The sequence below is a fragment of the Lissotriton vulgaris genome, chromosome 9, assembly GCF_964263255.1.
Source record: "Lissotriton vulgaris chromosome 9, aLisVul1.2, whole genome shotgun sequence".
In the NCBI taxonomy this organism is placed as follows: domain Eukaryota; kingdom Metazoa; phylum Chordata; class Amphibia; order Caudata; family Salamandridae; genus Lissotriton; species Lissotriton vulgaris.
The window spans coordinates 481,378,777-481,400,344 of NC_141697.1; positions in this window are offsets into that span (position 1 = coordinate 481,378,777).

The following is a 21,568-nucleotide window of genomic DNA, read 5'->3' on the forward strand; positions in this document are numbered from 1 at the left end:
AGAACCAGTGTCAGTGAAGATAGGGAATTACAGTGATGAACATCAGTTTGTAATCTGTGATTCTTGCCCTGTGTGTCTGTTAGGAAGAGATCTGTTGTGTAAATTGAATTGCACAATACATTGCACACCTGAAGGAGTAGAAGTGCAGACCAATGATGAAGATGCCGATTTTAAGGTTGTAAACTCACAGGAATGCGTGGAACTATATCCTACCTTGACAGTGGAGGAGCTTCCACAGGATTTGAGGGAGAAAGTGTCAACTGAAGTGTGGGATTTTACTGGAGAAGAAATAGGATTGATCAAAGGGGTAGAGCCAGTAAAGATCATGGTAAGACCCAATGCCGAGTATCCGAGAATACCACAATACAAGTTGACACCGGAGACGATTGCAGGAATAAAGCCTGTGATCGAATCCATGATTAAGCAGGGAATACTGAAGGAGATCGTGGGAAGTCCATGTAACTCCCCGATTATGGGTTTACAGAAGCCTAGTGGAAAATACAGAATAGTGCAGGATTTACGAAAGATTAATAATATCGTTGTTTCATGTTGTCCAGTGGTACGGAATCCATCAGTGATATTGTTTCAGATACCGTTCCAAGCTGAATGGTTCACCGTAATAGATTTGTGCCAGGCTTTCTTTTCGATTCCTTTAGATGAAGAGAGCCAGTATCTTTTCGCTTTTAAGCTGGAAGATCGCGTTTTAACATGGTGTCGTATCCCTCAGGGGTATACAGAAAGCCTATCGATTTTTAACCAGCTACTGAAAAAGAATCTTGAAAGTCTAGTACTGCCCAAGAACTCGGTTCTAGTCCAGTACATAGACGACCTCCTAGTTGCGTCAGAAACTGAGGAAGCTTGCAAAGTAGACACCATTACCTTACTAAATCACTTGGCCGAAAACGGACACAAGGTGTCTCCAAGTAAATTGCAGTATTGTAAGACTGAAGTGCAATACTTGGGCCATAGGATTGAAAAGGGAAAACGGAAGGTGTCTCCAGACAGAATAGAGGCGATCATGAAAATGAATGCGCCTACAACACAAAGAGAAGTCAGGATGTTTCTAGGCATGGTCGGTTATTGTCGGCAGTGGATAGCTAACTTTTCACTAAAGGCAAAACCTTTACTACAACTGACGCACAAAGGAGTAAGTGATCCGGTACCATGGGACAAGGATTGTTTGATGGCGTTTTTGCAGCTGAGGGAGGACTTATGTCGTGCCCCGGCTTTAGGAATGCCTGATTACACAAAACCATTTTTTCTTTACTGCTGCGAAAGAGAGGGATGCGCCTTAGCAGTTTTTGCCCAGATACACGGCGATGCGCGTAGGCCAGTGGCGTATTTTTCGGCTACATTAGATCCAGTAGCCGCAGCGTTGCCCGGATGTCTCAAATCCGTTGCTGCAACGGGTGTCAGCATTGAACATTGTGAAAGTGTGGTAATGGGACATCAGTTAGTGGTGTACGTACCGCATTCTGTAGAATTGTTAATGACCAGGACTAAGACCCAGCATCTGACGAATAGCAGGCTCACACGCTACGAGCAAGTCATATTGGCTGCCGAGAATGTGACCCTAAAAAGATGCTCCGTCTTGAATCCTGCTACTTTGATGCCACTTCCAAATGATATTGATGACGAAATCTGTACAGATCATGACTGCCTTGATGTGACTGAACTATGCACCAAACCGAGACCAGATATCGTAGATGAGCCATTGACTGACCCCGATGAAATATTCTTCGTTGATGGTTCATGCGTAAGAGACGATATTGGTCAGCTGAGAGCAGCTTATGCAGTTTGTACTATTACCAGAGTTGTAGAAGCCGCTTGCCTGGAAGGAGTACATTCCGCTCAGGTAGCTGAAATTATTGCTTTGACCCGTGCCTGCTTAGCAGGTAACAAAATTCGAGTCACCATATACACCGATAGCCAGTATGGTTTCGGGGTAGTTCACGATTACGGGCAGTTATGGTCTCAAAGAGGTTACATGACCTCCTCGGGTTCTCCCATTAGGAACGGAGAATTCGTGAGACTCTTGTTAGAGGCATTGCAAGGTCCGTCAGCCATTGCAGTTGTCAAATGTGCTGCGCATACGAAAAATGTAGATTTTGTGTCCCAAGGTAACCGCTATGCGGATGAAGTAGCGCGTTACTGCGCAGAACAGGGATATTCTCACACCGATGTAAAAGTGGGGGGAATCCAGGAAAGAACGGAATTGACAATGTTGTTAGATACTGTAGATACGTGGGATGAGTTAAGGAGTGTTCAGGAAAATGCACCAGAGGATGAGAAAAAGAGTTGGGAAACAGCGGGTTGTACTAGAAGTGAGATGAATTTTTGGATCTCTGCAGATGGGAGAGCAGTGTTACCAAATGAACTTGTTAATCCAATGGCAAGGAAATTGCATGGATCAGCACACATAGGTAGAGATGCTATGGTGAGAGTATTCAGACAAACGTGGTTTAACCCGAAGTTTAGAGTAGCGGCAGAAGCAGTATGTCAGCGATGTGCGATCTGTCAGCAGCTAAACGTAGGAAAGAGAACACCAGTCACATTGAGTCACATTGGGAGGTCTGGGGGGCCTTTCAATAGAATGCAGCTTGACTTCATAGAAATGCCTAAATGCAATAGACTCAGATACGTTTTAGTGATTGTTTGCATATTTTCTAGATGGGTTGAAGCTTACCCTACACGTAGGTGCGATACACTCACAGTAGCGAAATTGTTACTTAGAGAGTTAATACCGAGGTTTGGGGTGCCATCCTCTTTGGAATCGGACAGAGGAACTCATTTTAACAGCGAAATAGTGAAGATGCTATGTTCAGCTTTGGGTATTGATCAGAAGTTACATTGCAGTTATCGACCAGAAGCTTCAGGGATTGTAGAGCAAATCAACAGCACGATAAAGTCCAGACTCGCCAAAGTTTGTTCATCAACATCCCTGAGTTGGCCAGACGCACTTCCAGTGGTTCTTATGAGCATACGTAGCACACCAGATAGAAAAACAGGTCTCTCTCTTCATGAAGTGCTAATGGGGAGAGCCATGAGATTGCCATCGGTTCCGACTGCAGCCCTAGTGAACATCACAGACGATTTGATCTTGGACTACTGTAAGGGACTATCTGATGCCGTTAATTCTGTGTCCCTCCAGGTCCAGGCTGCGGAGGTTCCATCAGCACAAGATTTGTGCCATGACCTGAGTCCGGGGGACTGGGTTTTGGTGAAAAAACACGTCAGGAAGAACTGCTTAGACGTGCGTTGGAGAGGACCGTTTCAAGTCATACTTGTGACGAATACTGCAGTAAAGTGTGGAGGCCTGCCAAACTGGATACATGCCTCACACACCCGAAGAGTGCCAACACCTCTAGAAGAAACAGCTCCTCTCTCGGATGAGAATCCAGCGGAAAGCGGAGAAGCCATAGAGGGGGAAAGCCAAGCTGTGGAGGTGATCGAAGAGGCTGAGCCTGTGTCAGAGCAAGCTGTAGACGATGGTCAGGACACTAGTGGGACTGAAGTCGTCTCAGAAGAAGAGAGTACATGGGAGTTCGAATCAGATACTGAACAAGCAGAGAGTGACCAAGAGACAAGTCCAAGAACAAGGAGCGGGAAGACAAGGAGTGAGGAAGCTAGTTGGCCGGAGAGAAGGAGAAGGCCAAGCTTAAAAGCAGATCAAGGAAGAGCTCTTGTCCCGATCGCTGAAGAGTCGGATCAAGACGAAGAAACTACAGACTCAGGCACTGAGAGTCCAAGAAGATCGAGAAGGGTACGTGTGCCCTGCAGAAGGTACGCCACCCCAGAGTGGACTTATCTAGCAGATGTCTTGGGGACAGAAATCTGGGAGAGTGAAAGAGGTGAAGGTAATCGATCTCGATCCATTTGTGGCAGTGGAGATATGGATGTTGACGCCTGGACTCGAGACTGAGGGGTTACTGACTTTCACACTTCCCATACCCCCATACCTAAGTCGGATCAAAGATCTAGTGCTAAATCGATTACAGTTTCCGACTTTTGGTCATCAAATACCAGAAGAAGAAGAAAAAGTAATTCGTTTTGAATTATTGGAACATGTTGTAAAAGCTGCAGGTACGAGAATAATTGTAGATGCATAAAGACTTTTGTGTCTAAGCTATAAAGAAGAAGATAACCTAGCGCCGAGTGGAAAGAAGAAAAAATTAGGGATTACATTTAGAGGACGGAGAAGGGTTAGGGTTGTCTGTTACTAAAGAGAAAAAGACATTGTTGCGAAAAGAGACTTTTCTTATAAAGAGCACTTTACAGACTGAGAAAGCAAATAAAGTAAACAGAGACTGGAAAAGAAAAACTTTTTCGCAAAAGAAGGAGCTACCCTGTTTTGATAACATGGAGAACGGCAACCCAAACCGAAAAGCCAAATGCATAATAGGTACACTAATAGTAGTAGTAATTTTTCTTATTATCACAGTAGTTACCACATCATACATGGTAGGACATGAAACTGATAAAAGAATAGAAAATGTAAAGCCTGTAACGACTTTGAAACCTGCTCTTGTTGGGAAGAAGGAGGAGAGCAATGTCATCCGTGAAAAGGCGTTACTGGCAGATGAAGCTCGTAGATTACATGTAGACGAGTCACAGGGAAATTTTAGGTCAAATGCATATGCCAAATTGTTGTATGAGTATATCGATGCCATGGAGGCCAAGGAATGTTACGTTTGTATGCAATTGCCGGCTTCCGTAGACGAAGGCATCAGATATCATCATCTCCCATTGACTTAAGGGATAACATGTAGTTTACTGCTTAGTATATTTTATGGTAGGGAAGGATTTGAGTACTACTTTTCAAATTATGATTCGGTACTACCTGAAGTCCCGAATTATAAGCAAATGAATAAGTGGGACTATTACAAGAAGGAAGATAGATTAGCCAAGTTCTTTCTTCCTTGGGATACATTAGATACATCATACGCACGCAGAAATAATCTGACTTGCAAGGTGTCAGAGGTAGAGAAAAAGTTCATAGGACAAGTAGACGACAGATACAGAAGGCAGAAGATTCTGAAAATGTCAGGACAGTGGAAAACGGATTGGACCGAAGAAGAAAAAGCACACAAGAAGAAAGGTAGCAATGGTCCAATAGCTTTGGATAGAACGCAGAAAGGAAAGTTATGTTTAACTCGAAGCAAGACGTATTATGAGAGTGTATTTGTAGGTGAAGTAAGTTGTGAACATGCTTTTAGGTTAGAGTACTACACGAAAGATTTTATGAAAGGGATGCAAGTGATTTCTAATGTATATTTTGTATGTGGAAGAAATGCCTATGTAAAACTACCTGACAATTGGTATGGTTCGTGTTACTTGGCAATTGTCTTCCCCAAAATATATCATGCAAAGGATTTAGCGATCATAGAAGGAAAGGCTTCGACAAGAGTGAAAAGGGAAGTAGGAGATGCAGAAGTAGTTGGAGACATATTTGGAGCGATGTTTCCTATGTTAGGTTTGATACTTAACGATGTTAAGATCAGGAGACTAGCTACAGTTGTAGATAGATTATCTGCAAGTACTGCAAGGTCATTGATGCTAGTAGAAGGAGAGATGCAGTCGATTAGAGCAATGGTTCTTCAGAACCGACTTGCTTTAGATGTACTGCTAGCAAAAGAGGGCGGAGTTTGCAAGGCTTTGAAGGTCCAGGAATGTTGTACTTACATTCCAGACAATTCAAAACCACTTGAGAAAGTCATAAAGAACATTACAGAGATACATAAAGAAATCGAAGATTTATCAAAAACAAATGTTTGGGAGAAAGTAGGTCATGGAGTAGGAAAGGTTGGAAGTTGGTTTGCCAACCTTGGTAAAAGCATTGTGTGGTACATATTAAAACCTGTTTTAATAGTATTGATTTGCATAATCACATTGTTAGGTTTAGTGAAATTGTACAAATGGTATAGGTCGAACCGGTTACAAAGATCCATGAGAGAGCAAGAAAGAAGATTAGCTGCTTTACAAGATCAACAGTACAAAAGTTTAAGAGCTCTCGAAACGATAAAAAGAGGGAATATTGTAACTAGTTCTGCGTAAAGGTGCTATTCAAATTGCATTTAGTGATGACTCCCAGAAGTCATCAAAGGGGGGAACTGAGAGAGCGCAATTTGAATAAAATGCATATCCGAGCCATATTTACAAGCATAACGTATAACGTAGGAATGAAATGTATATCGCAACGTGAAGTTAACACCTATAGCATAAAGAACCGATGTTATCAAGGTAATATAGGAAATGTAACTGTATTTACTCTTGAACATGCATTAGATTTAGAAGGCCCGTATACATAGTGGGCTAATGTAGAAATGTGTAGAAATGCTTATGAATTGAAGAACGTGCAAAGTAGAATTCATGTACGTGTATAACTTTAAATGGAGAAACGACGAGAAATGTAACATGGAGAGATGTGCAGAGAACATACATAACGATGTAACGAATGGGAATATAAAGTTATATTCTATGTAATTTATATTCTAGGTAATATATATTCTATGTAATTTGTATTCTAGGTAATTCATATTCTATGTAGAATGTATTCACTTAAGCAAACGATTTACTAAATGTGATTATATATAAATGAGTGTTAAAGGTTATACTGTGTAGAAAGCTTCTTGTAAGAATGTTAGAAGGGTTTAGGTCATGTGTGATTTTAACCTAGCTGACCAAGGGTTCGCAGGAGGGTAGTCCGCTGTTTGTAATTTAGTGGGCTCACAGGAGTCGTGAATAAGCCTTGATGTGAACGTACGAGCCAAGGGGTCTAGTTCTTGTTAGATTTAAGGTGACAATGTCGGACGAAGTTTATGGCCTAAACGTGATAAGAGGCGTTTGGAAGTTGAGTCTTGTTTTGAAAGGACCATTCACAGGACCAAGAAAGGTTATATACATAGTCATAAAGATTAAAGTTCTGCTGAGGTTATAGACTTATGATCCGAAAGTGTCAAATGAAGTCACCAGCAAGAAGACGAAGATGGCGCCTAAGGAGAAGGGTCAACTTAACGGACGACGGAAGAGATGAAGCCATGGAAAAGAGCAAAGAGTGACCTCACGGGGAAAGTCCGTGGTGGGCGTTGAAGGGGCGTTCCACCCACACTGTGATTGTGTATTTTAGGGACAGCACCCCGGGGATAAGATAGCGAACAGCTCCGAGCCGATGCCATCATAGGAAGCTCAGAGCGCAGAGAGAGAGCAGAGCGCAAGAGAGCAGTAGGCCGAGGACCCTTAGAGAGCGGATGGGTAGGCAGAGAGGGTACTGCTTCTCGACATAAGTTACCATTAGGGGTTAAGAGAGTTTGAACTTCTTTAGAAGTCAAACTGCTGACACCTTTTTAGGTAAGGAACTTGCGAAGTAGGGATGTCACTTAGTATAGAGTAGGGACAGATTTAACTTGAATACTTTTTCTCTTTCTGTAGATGACGCAAAGGAACCACTTCATACCGATGCTTAAACTTGCTGATTCTTGAACTGACTTTAATTGGATTCATTTGTAGACTGAGGTTCTTTCGGGGAATATATGTTCCTTCTAGTTCCTGTATAATTGTTGAATTTGATCCTGAGAGGATTGTATTTGCAACTTTTCTTAATTATATATTAAACCCTTTAAAACTTTATCAGTCGTAAGTGGTTCTTCAGAGTGGCGTCAGTTTATGGGGTTTTATCTAACCTATGCGGGGTTTGTCTTTTACTCAATGACAGATAACAAGCGATCCAAAATTGACGAATGAGATAAGTTATTAAATTGATAAAATTGATATTAAAATCTCATTCCCCGCAAATCCAACTAAAAAAATCATCATACCAGGTGCTTCGATTTTTTCCCCTTTTCTCCCTTAACCCAATAAGACCCCCCCCCCCACCTTACCCACCCTATCCTCCACCCTCCAACCATCCCGATGCGGCGCTCAGACCTAAGTCTGTGCATGTGATGCGCAGTGCTAGGGCTGGGCATCATTGTCAAACAAAAAATACACCCTACCAAGAACTAATAAACCCATCTTTAAGTGGATACCATAATAACAAAAAAAATGAAAACAATAGCACCTTCACCCCCCTCTTGCCTCCCCACCCCAACGTCCCCCCCCTCCCCCACCACTTCGCCATTCCTCCAATCTCAGACTAAGACAGCAGTTTTTAGTCACTCAGGATCCATCATCTTCATCTTCATTTTCATTTTCCAAGAGAGTCCAAGTACTCCTTTGCTTTAATCTCTGATGAAAAATAGAGTGTATTCCCCTGATTGATGATCTTCAGCTGGGCTGGATTAATGAGATATACTTGTACCCCTTTCTCTTGGAAGGGCTTAATAAGTTGTCTCAATCACTAACGCCTTTCCACTGTGGAGTGGCAAAAATCGGGGCGCACAAAAAATGAGACCCCTTGGATGACTCTTTTAGATTCTGGCCTCGCTTTGTCTGATATTGCTTGACGTAAAACAAAGTTCCCAAAGAACACAAGTATAGCCCGGGGTTTAGCGCCTTCTTTTGCTGGTGTTTTCAGTATTATCTCAATGCATTGTGGAAACTGTAGTTCTTGCATCTTTCATTCCCATTTTCATTGTTCTTTTAGCACTAAAATACTGTTCAGTTTCATTGAGGTAATCTCCTTTCATTGAACAGTGAGAACATTTCTGTTTTTACTAAGGCCACTAGGATATTTTCCAGACAACAATGTTTGTGCCCATTGAAACTCTTCAGAGGATCCCACCTTGTTAGATGGTGATGACTTTAAATGCTTTAGAACAATGCAAATGAATAAACACCCTGTGCCTGCTCCTACCAGGGACCAACCCCTCAATGCTGACCACTGACCACGAAAGCCACAAGTTTCAACAAGTTTCAAAGATATTGAGACAGATTTTGGTCCCAGGTGAGTGTTTTCAGTTTGGCTGCCTTCACTAAATAAATGTGAAATCACAATGCTGTAGTGAAGTGAAGATAGCTAAGAAACTAGTGAATTACATTGGTGCTATTGTGCAGAGCTGAGGAGGAGACGACATTGGCATTTTGTCTATTATCTCTTCTATCGTTTTTAGGTTTTGTAAAATTACTTTGATGTACAGGAGGCTCCTGCCACTGGTATAGATAATGATGGCTCTGTTACAGTATAGTTGTGGTGTAGACATGCCAGGGGCTTTTAGGACTAAGTCTGTGACCTACGTTGATTTCTGATCTATTTTGCTAAATTTAGCTTAGAATGTCACCCACCGTGGATCTGGTTTGATGGTGAGGGAAAGGAGATCAGTTTTAACTATGTTTGTCTTCTGGTAGTGTATGCATCTTTTTTTGTTCAGACACAATGGTGCCATTTGTTTAGTCTCTTTCTTAAGTTTTGGGCTTTTTTAGTTAGGAGTTCTGCGTTAGAGACTGGCTCAGGGATTAGCACAATGGAGCAGGGCGATGGAGCCTCAGCTGTATCTGCTATGAAATGTCATGTAGAGGGCAGAAGTTAAGACTCCACAACTAACATTGGAAGGCATGCTTTGTGAGTGCTGTTAGTGACTGCTCAGAATTTACTCATGAAGTCAAAAGAGCCTCCTGATCAAACTCCAATCGGTCATTCGTAATCAAAGGAAGAGCAGGAGTCAAATGCATGAAATCACAGGTTTCCAACTTACAATTGTGCATTAGCGCCCCACATAAAACTCATCATTCAGAAGAAATATATTCCAGAAACCTCAAAAACAGTTAACTGTGAAAAAACGTGTTTGAAACATTAATAACCATATAATTAATCTTTTTGTAACTATTCATAATGAAAAGGTCAACAGCATAAAACATAAATTCATGCTATACCGAGAACATAGAAAACACAAGCAACAAACATACATGAAAACAAAACGTACAAAGTGATGGAATTACAGTATTGTTTCAAGCATTCATTAGGATGGGAGAAATGGGAAGGAAGAAATTGTTTTAATCGTTGGTTAGGGATATTCCATTCTTCAAATCTACAAAACAAAGGGATGCACAGACACAGACTTAAGCGATGTCCTATCACTCTCAAACCCTATTGATGGTATGGCACCTGAGTCCACCATGCACCATATTCCATCATATGTGGGCATGTGCTGTAATTGATGTAGTCTCCAGCGGTTGTATGATAGAGGCACCCTTGTCTAAACCACAGTGCTTCTACCATGAAGACGAACCATGAATGCTTTTTAACCATGCATTCCTTTACCACGCAATTTCATGGTAAAGGCATGAATGGTAAGGGGGTATGAGTGTTTAAGGTCGCCACTACTCTGACCCCCCGTCCTAAGCCCTAAATTTCAAACCAACTACCTGCCCCCCACCCAGAGGGCCAAAACCTTCCCTAAAAACTACTCATTCCTCTCCCTCTGCCCTTTACCCCAACCCCCCACCCCTTCGCTGTCCCTAAAGTAAACCAACCCCTTCCTTTGCACTGGCACCTAAAACCCTAGCCCCGATTTTAAAATACTACTCTGCCTTTCCCTAAGCCCTAAAAACTACCCAATCACTCATTCCCCTCCCCATGACCTGAGGCCTAGAATCCTGTCCATTAACATACCTACCCCGCTGCCCTAAATCTACCCCAGCCCCTTCCACTGCACTGAGGCCTATAACCCTAACCCCTAATTAAAAAAACTACTCGGACCCCCATGAGACCTAATAACTACTCCACCCACCTGAGACCTAAAAACTACCACTACCCCCCCAGGCCTGAAAACTACCCCGACCGCCACAGCCCTAAAAAAAAACCCACCCCCCAGCCGTGAAAAAATACCCCAACACCACCTGCCTTGAAAACTACCCCCCAATCCTTACAAACTACCCCGCAAACCCCTGCCCCAGCCCCACTTACCACACCGTGTCCTCTGGCTCCTTCGTCTGCCTCCAATCCTTTCTACTTCCACCCAGCAGCAGCAGCAGCTAGACCGCTCACTGCCTTAATCAGGCATATGCTTGGGTAAGGCATATGTGCGGTTGAGGCAAGCGTGGTAGCACTTGCATTGTCGGAACACGCGTGGCTCTGCAAGCATTGATCTGACTGTTTCCCGTCTCCAGCTGGTTGACGCCCCTCATTGATGCTTTCAAGGATACTCTCTGACCAGGCACAGAGTTATTACAACATAATGCATCATATACCGTGTTAAGCACCAACTTGCCCCATTTAAGACGGTAGACCAAGGTATCGCTTTTGCCAAGCAATAGCAGTATTAGATAGCCCGGATTGTCAAAAGCCTTAGTCCAGTTGTCTGATGAGGTGTGTGAGTGTGACAAACAAGAAGCAGTCTTTTGTGAACAGCCATACCAATACTTGAGTTAAAGAGATACTGAAGAGCCCCCTGCTAAAATATGATATTTGTTCTAAAATGTATGACAGTATTGCAACGAAAACTGCAATGTTGTCTTTTAATTTTCTAGGGAAGGGGACATCGAAAATAGGACATCTTTTTTTCCAATGTTTAGGGCATTCAAGAAACATGTAATGTATATTTTGATTTCAGTCAATCTTGTAGATTTTAACGGACCTGTTCTCTATATTAATAGACCTTGTCAGAAAGGAATAGTTTGTGACTCCTTCTCCCCTGTACTTGGTCGGTGAAGAAAGGCAAGAGATTAGGGTTATTAAGGCAAAAGATATTACTTAATGAAATGAGTTCGATTGCTTGTGACAAGCATGGAGAGGTTTATTTGTGAGTTGTACAGTTCTCCAGATGCCCACGTGAATTCAAACCAAGACATCTGCTTCTGTTGATTTATTAATTTCTGGAAACAGCTGCACGAACCTAGATACATTATTCTGAAGTACAATAACATCCCTTTTACTTTCCCTAGGATATACGCATTTAAGTAATATGGCTTCGCTGGGGTTCTCAGAGTTTAGGGAGAACCTGAATTAATGTAACTTCTAAAATATGGTAACAAATTTGTGCTAAAGCCCACACGTATCATTGCTGAAGCTCTGACATTCCTGTAGACATCTATCTAATCTCCCACACGTTAATAAACGCTAATATTTATGATTTATATACATATAGACGTGTTTACAAGGCGCAATTTAGTAAGCATCTGCTTTTAGTAATCGTTCCCAAAATCCTGTGATTTTATTGACATTCCCAGTTCTCAGAAGGTGTGTTTAGTGGCATGTCAATGAGTTCACAATGTTTTGTTTCTGAAAAGTGCTGCTGGTAAAATCTGTTGTCTCTGCCATACCTTCCCTATTCTCTTTAGCCAAGCTTATGAGGTCATAGAATGTTGGTATGTCACGGTTTTGCTGGGTGGGCAATCACAGTGAGTGAGTTGAGTGTGGTATGTCTGTAACGACCGGGTTCTCGGACCAGATGGGATCAGCTCCTGAGAGCCCCTCCAACCCAGCCGGAACGTAACCACCTCCCTCCTCAGGACCATCTATCCAGGCACCTGGGTACCTACCTGAGGATGGGGAACACACAATATACAAGCTCATATCATTAGAAACACCACTAAATCTATAGGGATTACTAGGAATACTCACTGATTACTAAGGATATCCATGCCCTACACCACACTCATACCTCATAGTCTCGCGACCACATGGGTCCAGACTAATCTACCCTGGGGCAGTTCTGATTATTTACCATTACACACTGATCACCATCAGTGCTCACTCGACACACAATCCGGCGTGCCATACACACTGGGTTGCAGCCCCAGTGCTCACTCTTTATCCGGTCCACAATCCGGCGGACCTAAGCACCAGTCTCCTACCTGGTGTTCTCATTAACGCCACTTTCCCTAGAGGCGATCTCATTACACACCGTGTCCCCCCGGTGCTCACTCACTTACAATCCGATCTGCAATCCGGCACATCTACACACTGACCACAATCAGTGCTCTCACTAACGCCACTTACCAATGACGACCACTTTCCTATGAAGACCTTCAGCTCTCTGTCTCTAAGTTGGGAAGTCTCTCTCACTATTCACTAAGGGTTTGCTACTACAATAATATTATGGGATGGCCGAATCACTTAGTGTCAATTATTCCCTAGCTCAAGGGCTCCTCTCTCTCCCTAATTATTCAGACTTACCGGATCAGGGGCAGCATCTGTTCTGGCTGTAACATCTGACTAGAAGAAAAGGTTACCTGTGCTTTTGAAATAGTGGACACACTGTATGCAGGAGTAAAAACGCTCTCTATCATAAGAACAACACATGCACACTAGTTCACTAAGAACTGGGGTATCTTTATTACAATAATAGAATGCACATACACAAATCTGCGGGGTCTCTACAACTAACAGGAACTTTAACACACCGCTGGAAGAAAAAGGATTAGACATACAATAGAAAGCACTAATATGACAAAAACTGATAGCACCTGATTAGTATGAAGTTTTGCTCTAGCTGTCATCTGGGCTCCACTCTCGTCTGTGCCTTAGCTCGTCTTAGATTCTCTCCTGCACTCTTGGACACACATCTGCGCTGATCACTTTGCACTGGATTTCTCTCCCCCACGGACTCTCTCCATCTTCCAACTTCAACCTAATGGTTTCTGCCGCTCTGATAACCGTTTGTTCCACTAGCTTTATCACTCTGTGTAAATGTCTCTGTGCCAATGTCCAATTAACTCCAGCTGCTCCCACAGGTTAATCCACGATATAACTTCAGTCTCTTCTAAAAGGCATTACTTCAGACTCCAGCTATTCACAACTCCTCCTGATAAGTAACTGCTTCTGACTGCTTCCTTCAGTTCCAGCTCACTGACTGTCTGTTTGTCTTCTCTCTGTTCCAAGCATCTTCTGTCTCTTCTCCTCCTGCAATTCCACTCCTCCAACTCTACCAACACTCTCCGCTCCTCCAATTCAACTCAACTGCTTCTACCACTCCAGCTCAACTCGACTCACTAACTCCGCCTCTGCACTTCACTAATATAGAATGCTGTCTCCTCATGGAAAGTTCCAGCCAGCAGCCTCCTCCCACCAATTCCATGTACCAGGCTCCTTGCGCTAGACGCTCCCACAGTGACCAGCTGCTTGTTTCATCTAGAGACCTGAGCCCAGAGACACTTCCTGATTAGATTCAGCTCTGGCCGGTTCTCTCCGGTTCGCTTAGGGCGAACAACAGCTCAAAACCAAAATATTACCTTTTCCCTTTAAGCATCTCATCAAAAATGGAGTCTCTTTAGTTCTGGGCCTTGTAGGCCTGAGAAGGATGAAATAACCCTTAGCTCTGTCAGAGTACCTACACAAACCATACCCATGTGTAATATAAAGTCAGGACCACAGGATCCACCCTCTACTGTAGGCAAAATAATGAAAGGCAAAGCCAATAGGCAATAGATGGATTAGAGTAAGGGATCTATCATCATATAAAGCAGCTATCCTCTTCTAGGTCTGGAAGAAAGGGCTTAAAAGGGCCAACACAAGCTAGGAATACATATCCTAGATGTGAGCAAGATTAAAGTCTTTATCACTCCGAAATAGAGCCAAAAAGCCTGTCAAGACAATGTCATAATAAAGTCTTCTGTTCTATGGGTAGAATGTTACTTTATAAGGATTCTGTGGGTGTCAGTTGCCTGCAGTCGGTTGGAAGGACGAGGTGAAGTAAACCTTACCTGCGACATTCTTGAAGTCTTGTATTTCTTTATGTTGTGAACATCACACTGAGCAGGTGGGATTCTGCTCCGGGTGGAACCTATATTGCAGCCTTTTTGGGCTTCTGTGTAGGGAGTAACAGCAACAGCATCATATTCATATTAGATATGGCTCTGTGTGATGTGTTCACCCTTGCCTAATGCAGCACAGTACGTTTGGATGCTGCAATGAGATGTGTGAAAAGTGAGAAAATCTCGGGATAAGTTCACCTTCCTTTAATAAGCCTAACTATTATTAGCATAAAATGTGATAGAGGTCTGCATAGTGGTGGCAACAAATGAATATACTTACTGGAAAGCCTTGTTACCTGTCAACACTTAGGGGATGTTGCCTTCTGGCCACTCCTATGTTTTTCAGTTGGTCTTCAAGTCCCCTGCAGTCTGGTCCTGCACTCCATCAATATAAGAGATGTAAGACATATCTGTGTGTACAGACTACTGTGCGTGAAGTGTTTCTGTTACATGTGGCTGTGGCTACACAGGATTGCATTTTGTTTATCTGAACCAAAGGAGAACATCAGATGGAGGTTGGAGGGATCCCCAGACAATAACGTGAATTACAGGCCATCTCAAGTTGAACAGACTCTGTGATGTGGAGGTTAGGAGACACAGTTTTCTTTCGTAGTGTACTGTAATTTACCTGCCCTTTCCTGCTCTATTATCTCTTGGAAGTGCTGCTTCCCTCTCCCCCTTATTGTACCCCGTCCATCTGGTTAACTCATCATTAAGTTGGGCAGGCTCTCCATTCTTTGTTTCCATGAAGACAAAGACTATGACTGTAACAGAAGAATTGCTTGAAATCAATCAATCATATCATTTGTAAAGCGCACTACTCACCTGTGAGGGTCTCAAGGCGCTGGGGTGGGGAGTTTTATGAAGGTCAGCAGGTCTTGGGTCTGCCATAGGTGGATGGGGAGGGTGTTCCAGGACTTGGCGGCGAGGTGGGAGAACGATCTGCCACCGGAGGTCGCTCTTTTGAAGCGGGGGACTGTGGCGAGGGCGAGGTCGGCGGAGTGGAGCTGGCCGGTGGGGGTGTAGAAGCTGAGTCATCTGTTGAGGTACGTTGGTATGGTGTTATGGAGTGCCTTGTGTGCGTGGGTGAGGAGCTTGAAGGTTATCCTCTTGTTGACCGGGAGCCAGTGAAGGTCTATCAGGTGGGGTGTGATGTTGCTGCGGCTAGGGATGTCGAGGATCAGGCATGCAGAGGCGTTCTGGATACGTTGGAGACGTCTCAGGAGTTTGGCCGAGGCTCCTGCGTGTAGGGCGTTTCCGTTGTCCAACCTGCTGCTGACGAGGGCCTCAGTGACCGTTCTTCTCGTTTCAGTGGGGATCCACTTGTAGATCCTGCGGAGCATGTCGAGGGTGTTGAAGCAGGAGGATGAGACAGCATTGACCTGTTTAGTTATGGAGAGGGTGGAGTCGAGGATGACCCCTAGGTTGCGTGCCTGGTTGATGGGTGTTGGGGCAGTTCCCAGTGCGGTCGGCCACCAGGAGGCGTCCCAGGGCGAAGGGGTGGATCTGAGGATGAGGATCTCCGTCTTGTCCGAATTCAGCTTTAGTTGGCTGTTCCTCATCCATTCAGCGACGGCCTTCATTCCTTCGAGAAGGTTGGTTTTGGTGGTGTGGTGGTCCTCGGTGAGGGAGAGGATTAGCTGGGTGTCATTGGCGTAGGAGATGATGTTGAGGTCATGCCGACGGGCGACGTGGGCGAGCAGTGCCATGTAGATGTTAAACAGAGTTGGGCTGATGGATGAGCACTGGAGTATGCCACTGATGATCTCAGTGGCTTCGGAGCGGAAAGGGGGAAGGTGGACGCTCTGTGTTCTGCCGGAGAGGAAGGAGGTGGTCCAGTCCAGGGCCTTCTCTTGGATCCTGGCATTGTGGAGGCATGTTCGTAGTGTGTGGTGGCAGACTGGTCGAAGGCAGCTGACAGGTCCAGGAGGATGAGGGCCGCCGTTGCTCGGTTGTCTAGGAGGGACTTGACGTCATTGGTGGCCGCGATGAGGGCAGTCTCGGTGCTGTGGTTGCTGCGGAACCCGGCCTGGGAAGGGTCAAGGATTTTGTTCTCCTCGAGGTAGTCAGTCAGTTGTTCGTTGATGGTATTTGCCGGGACCGGGAGCAGGGAGATGGGCTGGAAGTTCTTGAGATCCTTGTGGTCTGCCTTTTGTTTCTTGAGTAAGGCGTTGATCTTGGCGTGCTTCCAGCTCTCCGGGAAGGTAGCTGCCTCGAAGGAGGTGTTGATGATTTTCCGGAGATGGGGTGCGATGTCTGTGCTGACTTTGTTGAAGATGTGGTATGGGCATGGGTCTGACGGAGATCCGGAGTGGATGGTGTTCATGATCTTGATGGTGTTGTCATCGTTGATGTTGGTCAGGGGGGCAGGCGAATGGTGCAGATGGTGGTCATGGGGGTGGAGGTCTCAGTGGTTGTCAGGGCAGTCGTAGCGTTGAAGCTGTTTTGAATGTCTGCGATCTTGTGGTGGAAGACGGTGGGCAGCAAGCCGCACAGGTCTTGCGAGGGTGGGACTTCGTTGGTGTTGAAGCTGGGGTTGGAGAGTTCCTTCACGATGTTGAAGAGCTCTCTGCTGTTGTGCGCGTTGTTGTCTAGGTGGTCTTTGAAGGAGGCCCTTTTGGCGGATCTGATGAGGTGATGGTGTCTGCGGGTGGCGTTCTTGTGGGCTGCGTGGCTGTCCGGTGTTCGTTCACGCAGCAAGAGCTTCTGCAGCTTTCGGCAAGTTTGCTTGGAGGACCGGAGGTCTTCAGTGAACCAGCGGGCTTTCTTGTTGGTGTGACTGTTGGTGGGTTTCTTGATCAGGGTGAGGGTGTTGGTGCAGTCATTGATCCACTGTCTGAGGTTGCGGGTGGTGGTGTTGGTGGGGTCGGTGGGAGGGCTCTGGGCGAGGGTGGTGGTTAGCTGGTCTTTGGTGACTTTGCTCCAGCAGAGGCGAGGCATCTGTTGGGTGCGGTGGTGAGTTTCTTGAAGGTGAAGTGGATGCAGCGATGGTCGGTCCAGTGGAGTTCAGTGGTGTGGTTGATGGAGACGTGGGGGCTTGTGAGAAGATCGGGTCAAGCGTGTGACAGGCGGAGTGGGTGGGTGTTGTGAAGAGTTGTTTGAGTCTGAGGTTGGCTAGGTTGTCGATCAGGGTGGTGGAGTTGGTGTTGTTGCTGTTATCGAGGTGGATGTTCTGGTCCCCAAGAAGGATGTAATCCATGGAGGTGAGGGCGTGTGTGGTGACTAAGTCGGCAATGGAGTCGCTGAACTGTGGTCGGGGTCCGGGGGGTCTGTAGATGAGGATTCCTCTGCGGGTGGTGTTGGGGTCGGTGTGATCTGGAAGTGCAGTTGTTCGGCAGTGCTGAGGATGTTGCCGGTGTTGGTCCAGAATCTGAGAGTGTTCCTGTGGACAATGGTGATTCCTCCTCCTGCTCCGTTGGTGCGGTCCCTGTGGGTGATCATGTAGCCTTACAGGACGGCTATGGATATGTCGGGTGTTCAGCCAGGTCTCAGTCAGGAAGGCGGCATCTGGGGAGGTTGAGTCGAGTAGGTCCCAGAGTTCAATGACGTGTTTGCATGCAGAGCGGGTGTTGAGAAGGATGCACCTGAGGTGGTTGGGTTATTTTCTGATCGGCAGCATGGTGGGGCGGATGCTTGTGAAGCTGCAGTTCTGGCAGGTGAAAGCTCCGTGAGTGCGCTTCGGGCGGCCAGGAAGTAGGTTTGTGACCGTCAGGTGTTGAGTGCTTGGAGGGTTCTGACATTGTAGCGGTATCGGGCGTCGTGGCGTTCACGGGGTCCAGGGGTCCTGGCGCTGGGCGTGGACCAGGCGCGGACAGGCGCAGAAGGGCTTGCCTTAGGTGGCATGCGTCTTCTGCGCGGCCACTGCGCAGCCTCCATATGAGGGGATGTGGGAGGGAGGAGCAGCTGGGAGGCAGCAGCGGGCGGCGAATGGGATTGAAGGGGGGCGCGGCTGCAGGGACGCAGCGGCGGGAAAAATGGGCGGGCCACGGGAGAACTGGGCACAGGAAGGAAAAACAAGTTTAGGCAAGAGAACAAGTACAGGCACAGAGGAATAAAAACAAGTCTGGGCAAGAAAGCAAGTACAGGCACAGAGGAATAAAAACAAGTCTGGGCAAGAAAGCAAGTACAGGCACAGAGGAAAAAAACAAGTCTGGGCAAGAAAGCAAGTACAGGCACAGAGGAATAAAAACAAGTCTGGGCAAGAAAGCAAGTTAGGCACAGGAGAAAAATACAATATTAGGCAAAAACAATGCAGGCAGAGCCATGCAGCAGCGTGGGGAGTGACCTGCCTGCGAGCAGTTGTTCCTAGTGTTGTTGTTATTGTTGTTATTGTTAACTGAAGCTTGTATAGCGCCAAATCACCCTCAGGTCTCTAGGCTCTCAAGACAGATGGAGGTAACAACAGCTGAGTAGATGATAAAAGATGCGTGTGGCCGTGGCACTATGCGGTGCTTAAGGCTTCCATAAAGAGGAGCGTTTTTAAAGACGTCCTGAAGTGCAACAAATTTGATTCTTTGTGGAGAGACTCTGGAAGTTTGTTCCTGATCTGTGGAACCAACACAGAAAAGGATCTCCCTCCCTTGGTTGCCAATTTGTATCGGGGACAGGACAGCAACTGTGTGTTAGAGTACCTTAATGATCGTGTGGGGTTATAAACCCCGAGACGTTCTTTGATATAGGCAGGTGCTTGGCCATAGATTGCCTTATGGGCAGTGCATAAACTTTTAAACTCCACCCTTTGCTTTATGGGGAGCCAGTGTAACCTACACAGCAATGGAGAGGCATGGGTCCGTCTAGGTAGCCTAAAGATTAACCTAGCTGCATCGTTTAAGACCACTTGCAGCCTGCTGGTCAAAGTTTTAGGCAATCCCAAATAAAGGGCATTCCTGTAGTCCAGTCTTGAAATTATTGTGGCGGAGACAATTGTACGAAGCGTGGAAGGGGAGAGAAGAGGGACAAGCTTTCGTAGCTGTCTAATTAGATTTGTGCAAGTCCCAGCAACAGAGGAAATCTGGCTGGCCATTGACAGCGCATGGTCGATCTTTATACCTAGACTTTTTACATTAGGACATGGTTTCGGGGTAGGGCCAAGATCTTGGGGCCAAAACAGGTCACACCAAGGTGAAGTGGCAGTTGAAACCACTAGGACCTCTGTTTTGTCCGGGTTAATCTTCAACGAGTTCGCTGTCATCCAACTCACAGTGTGTCTGAGAATATTTTGGGCTTGGATCTGTGCAGATGCTGTGTTGTCAATGCTGAGTAGCAACTGAGTATCGTCGGCATAGTTGAAAGTTCTGCAGCCCATGTTTACCAAAGAGTCAATTAGGGGTTGCAGATAAAGGTTAAATAAAAGTGGGGACAATGCAGATCCCTGAGGGACTCCGCACTCAAGGGTGCCCAGGTCTGATGTACAGTCCCCTAGTTGAATCCTGTTCTCCCAGAAAGAAAGCATTTTAGCCATTGATAGGCTAAGTCTTGTATCCCAAATGCGGCCAGTCTGTCCAGTAGCAGGGTGTTGCTGACAGTATCGAATGCTGCTGACAGATCTAATAATATCAGGGCACTTGGCGTCTTACTGTCAGCCATTCCTCTGAGCTCATCCAGCACTGAGAGCATCACCAGTTCAGTGCTGTGATGCGCAAGAAAACCCGCTTGACGCTCCTGGAGTAGATGGTGTGACTCCAGGAATGATGAAAGAGACATCAAAACGTGTTGTTCCAAAATCTTGGACAGAAAAGGCAGCTGGGATATTGGCCTATAGTTTTTTAGATTGGCAGGGTCAGCCCCAGGCTTTTTTATTAGGGGCCCAACTCGTGCTTCTTTAAGGCTAGAGGGTAAATGGCCAGTATCTAATGATTTATTCAGTAGGGAGACAATATGACTCTCTAAAGTAGGGAGCGCCAGTCGAAAGACGCTAGGGGGACATGGGTCTGCTGGGGAGCCTGACTTGGTTCGACTCATAAGCTGCCCGAGGACTGTAGAATCTATCAAGGGAAACTTAGAGATGGTATATTCTGGGGGGGGGGGGGTTTGAGAGTGCAGCAATGGGGGGTGACTGCTGGAGGTATTCTTGATGTCAGAGAGAATAGTTTTCACTTTATCAAGAAAATAGTGTTGAAAGGTATTACAATCTATCGGGGTTTCTGATTTTTCTGCTTTCTTACTCAGCTCTGTTAGAATTTTAAAGGTTTCTTTCTGGATATTATCCGCGTTGTTAATTCGGGATTCATAGTATTCTGCTTTTGCTGACAGAATACACTTTTCATACAGCTTAAGAAATGCTTTATAATGATCCCGATCTATGTGATCATTTGTTTTCCTCCAGCATCTCTCTAAATGGCGGAGCTTTCTTTTGCGTTCCCTCAGAGAAGAGTTGAACCACGGGGCCCCTTTTACTGCTCCATTTATCTTCCGTTTCCTTTCGGGTGCTATTTGATCGATGGCCTCACTAAGATTTCGCATCACATTCACATATTCCTGATCTAGATCACCATGAGTATCAGGTAACTGTGTGTATTTAAGGAGGGTGTCCGTCAGTGTTTTTGAGTCAACTTTCCTCCATTGACGTACTTTTTTAACTGGAACACACAAACACTGCCTGCAACCTTAGCATAAAGATGGAACCAAAATTGCAGGCCAGTGTGCTATATTTTCACTACCAGAATACTGGGGTCTCACACCAGTAATGACGAGAAACTCTCTTGCGTGGCATCAGTGGATTTACTGATCACCATTGATCCAGCGTTCAGGGAATTATAATTTTCCAAAGACAGGGCCCAGTTTTCATTACCCAACAAGCTCCTTTGCGCTGGGTTAAATGTGTTTCTAATGACTACAACAACTAACCAATTTCCATTATAAATGCTTAATTCTTGTATACCAGAACTGGTGATGTAATCTTTATTAGGTTGATTAAATGTAAGCAAATTAAAACTCTTAA